Raw genomic sequence first — 4,498 nt, 5'->3', positions numbered from 1 at the left:
TTTTATTTCCACCGTCGCGGTTTATTCGTTCGCGTCACCGCGTCCTTACTCACGTTACAACGGTGTGTGTGTGTTTTTTTTTTTTTTTTTTTAACAATATCGCAGGCACGGATTTCGCGAACGATCCTGAAAATAGACCGCGTTAGATTTGCATAAACGAAACGGCTCGCAGTCAACGCAGCGTTTCGTCAGACCGTACAATCCGTTTCCGATCGAGCGGAAACGGTTTTCAACGTACGCGGTGCCGAGACAATACCGTCACGTGTGAACACCATAACAATAATACACAACGGACGAGATCCAGCGATAGACAAACGAACGTCGCGCGAACCGTCCGATTTCACGCGGCGTACGCTCCTTATCTTCACTTCGGTAAACTTGTGATGATTAAAAATGACATCGGGGACGGTTATACGTCCTCGAGTCAATCACTTGTTACGTTAAATAAATAATATTTCCTCTCCGACCCTTGTAGTGATTTGCCCGTTGAAAACCGTGGTCGGCGTCTCAGCTGTAACACGGGGTGACCGATTTGTATTTATAAAATAATAATAACTTTTTCTTTGACTCGCTAATGTTCATTTAATTTAAACTAACATGCATTGATATACGTATTTTGAATTATTATCACAAACGTTTATAACTACGTCTTACTGCACAGACGATCTGCGTAGTCTTTGGTTCTCTCACCTTTGACCGTCTGCACAAAATGGCAATGAGAACGCGTCTGATGCCGTGACTGAAAAACGAGCTGCTTATATCTAATGTTGTGTACGTGCGTATCTAATATCTTATCGTTACATTGTATTCCATTCAATATCTGTAATTTATTCTTACCCTTACCGCTAACAATTATAATAAATATTTTATTATACATTAAATTAAAAAAAAATATGATTGCTTAGGCTGTTTCGATGTTACCACTGAAAACCGAAAAAGCTACCGATGGTTGTGAATTTGTGGTACGTTGAAACATGCCGATAGTTTTTTTCATGTATTTGTGAAAACATCGGCACTCAACGATTTCGATCGTTTTTTTTTTTTCTTATCACCCCGTGTTGAATGGAATATAATAATTTAATAAAACCGTGTCAAATGAAATTAATGAAAAACGAATTAATCATTCTCATTCATTGGTTTAAAATATGAAATTTTTTCCCGTCCAAAGTCAACGTACGTGATGCACGATTATTATTTTGGCGTTAGTTATGTTTGAACATGATTAATAAATTGGTATTCCCGCGCCATCGTATATTATTAATATTTTACGACCGTATCGGCAGAGTTAAAACAACCGCCTCCGCGGCTCGCTCGTTCCCAGGACGATTACAAGTGTGTTGCGTTTGATTCGTCGATATTTCGTTTGTACAACGTAATAATACGAAAATCAATATATGATAAATCCGCACCGTGCAGTGATTACCGATCACGTAACAACGTATAATATGTTCGTACTTCCGTCCCCGGTCGAATTTCGTCTGCTGCGAACGAAATATCGCGAGTTAGCCGTTCGTCAATGACCCGAACGTTTTACGAAATCACATTATCGAACCCGTGGCGACGATGCGTACAGGTTTTGAAAGAATAGGCTATGAGTTCGTTATTTGTCGCACGGCTTTCGGTGAGCTTAAACTTACAGTTTTCCATGATAAAAAATTCGACGGACGGGATCGATATCGCAGGCGTGGAGATGTCGGTCGGAGTCGAGGTGTTTTATGAATCGAACGCGACGAGAGAACCGTATAAATTCGAAAACCTACTCGTGCGCGGTAACACGATGTTGATAACAGGACAGTCGACGGTCGTAACCGAACCGTATGTTGGAAAAAAACGATCCGGCAGTTGTTCCCCAGGTCGACGGGAACAGTTTCCCGTGAAACGCGTCGTGTTATCGCATGATCTGTGAAACTGTTTGGTACCGACAAAAAGTTGTAAAAAAAAAAAAAAGCAGCTGTCCCGTCTCACCGCGGTGATTGCAATTTTACGTTGCGCCGCGGGTTTTCGATGATTCCCGTAAGAATTTTGAAAAGTTCGAAAAATTATTTCCACGCCGAACACCGTCGTGGCCTACTCATTTTTCAATATATTTTCGGTACGTCACGACGAGACTTTTGGAGTCGTTCCAACCCGAAAACAATAAATATAACAAATTATGGTTACACGAAATACTTACCGTATCGCTGCCGGACTCGAGTACAGATTCCCAAAATTAAGAAATTTTTATTTTACTGCGCATGCGCAGATAAAAAAAAGTTAAAAATTAGAATTTATCAAAAAAATATGTATTTATATGTCCTGTACCCTGTAAAAAAAACCCAAATTAAATTCAAGGTCTTGCGTTCGAAATATTTCCTGTTACCTTTAAAATTGAACACATGGTATATGATAAAATAGACGTTTTAAACACGATTCGGCTCGCATTACATTTTTACGGGAAAATTACGCAACACGATTTATATCTATAAGTTGTAGATGTAACCCTCAAAAAATGTTTTAATGCATTAATTTAGTAAAATTAAAGTCATAATACGGCGGTAGGTAATTTTGAAAAAATAGCACAAAATGGTATTAAAGACGTTTTTCCAGGTAGAAAAATTATATTCTGTAGATTTAATTTATACCTAGGTTGATTAAAAAGAATCAAAAGAATTCGAAACTCGTTAAAATTATATAATTCAAAGTCAGAAATCGGTCTTAAAATATGCTTAAATGTTTTTTGACTAATGGATTCTTACCTAAAAACTGCGTTGACTATTTTTCGTGTTCAATAATCAAAAATGCTTCTACCAATCATTTCTATTGTTCTAATTATACACAGTTGATAGCTATGCATGCCTTCATACAAGTTTTCCACTAATTTTATGGGCCGATAAACCTTCGGAGGAAGCCAAAACGATTAATGAACAAGATTCGTTTCATCGATAAAACTGACAGCTGTACACTTCACATTCTTCTATTCGTGAAGTTAATCTATTATTAGATCTCAAAAGTAATACCTATTTATAAATCAAAAGTATTAAAAAATGAATGTAAATAAACATCGAGAAGAACAAGAAGACATATTGAAATTTATAATGAAAACTTGGACAAAATTATATCAAAATTAAATATCTACAAAATATTTGGAAGTAATATGACAACGATTTAGTGCCACAAAATTGTAATCCGTAAATTTTAATGTGTAAACTTTAACAATTTTATCGAAATATTTTACATATACACGGAAAATGAAATTATTAAAAAGAAAGTACTTCAAAGAAAAGAAAAAAAAACAATTTACATCAAAGTTTTTTATTTATAACATTACCGATTTTATTGAATTAAATTAATAAGCAACTGCGCAGCCTGTAATATTATTATTTGTGTATGGTACGTTACTAACCTTGTCATCGTAAAATCAAAAAAAATAATAATCGTTTGCGATTATTTTATTCAATTTTTTTTATTGAAAAATTATTTCATAATTATATTTTAATAGGAGTTATATTTTATGGTGCGCGATCATGTTGCGGTTTTTTTCGCAAGTAAAAAATTAAGTAAATAATCGCGCCCCGCATTGGGTGGGGAGGGGAGGGGGAGAATCGGACACTGCTTTCGTTCTCCGTCCTCGCCATGAGGACGGCACTTATCAGCGATTGTACCAAGGTGCCTTGTTCAACGGTGTTGTAACCCGAAAGTATTTATGTCGACCGTCGAGCCTCAACTCTCGTGGCCATATCCTTTATTTCATTCGTATCACTTCACGGGTAACTTAAATCCGATTTATCTGATCGGTCGAATAAAATGCATTTCCGCACAACGCAGTCGGGGCACTCGAATAGTTCGCAGAGTATCGGACACGGAACGCGGTCGACATTGATAAACGGTTGTCGTCGAATAAAACGTCGAAATACCGATTCGAGAACAAAACGACCCGACGACGACGGTACAATCCGACGGCGGCTGCGGTGCGCAACAATAACACATGTTCATCCGGGTGAACGTTTTTATTTCCTCTTCTCGCGTTTTCACGGTACGGCTCTCGCGGCGCGCTGTTGCCGCACGTTTTTCGCACGCCGGTTTGATTTTCACGATCGTCCTCTTGCACTTGTTGTTATTATTACGATTGTTTACGTGTGTGTGCACGTTCGCGCAACGTTTTCCGACGTCGAATAAAAACGAATCGGTAGCGGTTGTGGTTCGTTTATTTGGTTTTTTTTCCCCGATCCGTTCGAGTCGATTTCGTGCCGGTCCTAGGCCGTCGTTGAAAAAAAAAAAAAAAAAAAACTGAAAACGGCGTCGTAACGCGCGCGCCATTATCGATTAACCGTAACGCGGTACAACGGGCGGCGAACGAGATCCGGTTGCGACGATAAGTTGCCTTTAAGCCCGTCCGACGGGTAACTACTAGCGTTTCCCAAACTGTGGTCCGCGAAGATAAATGAAAAATACACAACTAACCCATCTATAAAAACGAAAATACTGATTTAATTCGTATTACACGGGAAGTACTGTTGAT

The sequence above is a fragment of the Sipha flava genome, unplaced genomic scaffold (genome assembly GCF_003268045.1).
Source record: "Sipha flava isolate LNK unplaced genomic scaffold, YSA_version1 44_pilon_pilon, whole genome shotgun sequence".
NCBI lineage: Eukaryota > Metazoa > Arthropoda > Insecta > Hemiptera > Aphididae > Sipha > Sipha flava.
Note: the sequence above shows the minus strand (reverse complement) of the source record.